The sequence below is a fragment of the Morone saxatilis genome, unplaced genomic scaffold (genome assembly GCF_004916995.1).
Source record: "Morone saxatilis isolate NCDOM2014 unplaced genomic scaffold, NCSU_SB_2.0 Contig21, whole genome shotgun sequence".
NCBI lineage: Eukaryota > Metazoa > Chordata > Actinopteri > Moronidae > Morone > Morone saxatilis.
The window spans coordinates 19,750,863-19,751,486 of NW_023339774.1; the positions used below are offsets into that span (position 1 = coordinate 19,750,863).

The window sequence follows — 624 nt, forward strand, 5'->3', positions numbered from 1 at the left end:
ACACCAAGCTAAAACTAATGCAGTGTAACACAACACTCCTGCAATATCTTCACAAACATTATAATGTTCAGTTTTTATTGGAACTGTTTTAATTTAATGTCATTGTTAGGCTTTCATATATAGTGTTGTTAATTTATATTGCATTACAAAGTCCCTCCAGGAAGTTGCGAACACAACAGTCAACTCAAATTCAACCAATAACAGCAACTTTTCAGCAAAACATTGACACAACATTTGAAAAAAACTATTTCACCTTCTCCGACAATTTCATTTCAAACTTAAGCTGCTATGAAATCAGGCATTGAAGGCCTCAATAACCCCTCAACATATTTTCCACTTTCCTACCCTGTGACTCGTCTTCCTTTAAATGATCAGCTTCCACTCTAACCTTTAGTCAAATGGAGGTTAAACAGCAGCTCCAAGTTCCGGCTGTATTTTCATTGTCTTGCCCAGGCTGACTCTTGAAATCTGTCCGGTATATTTATCTGGATGAAGTAGGAAGCTGGGGGTGTTTGGGGGGGTGAGCGTGTTTTTCCAATATGGAGGAAAACAACGGCCTGAGAGATAATGAGCAGAGACCACCTGTGAAGGTCATTTCGAAGTGGAAATCCCCCCCCCCCCCCC

At 40.4% G+C, this 624-nt stretch overlaps 1 protein-coding gene across 2 annotated transcripts in view; it reads left to right on the forward strand.

Annotated features, from left to right (window-relative positions):
- Window positions 1-624, forward strand: part of lhfpl2a (LHFPL tetraspan subfamily member 2a) — a 39,949-nt gene that overhangs the window by 17,108 nt on the left and 22,217 nt on the right. The gene's annotated exons all lie outside the window — the stretch shown is intronic.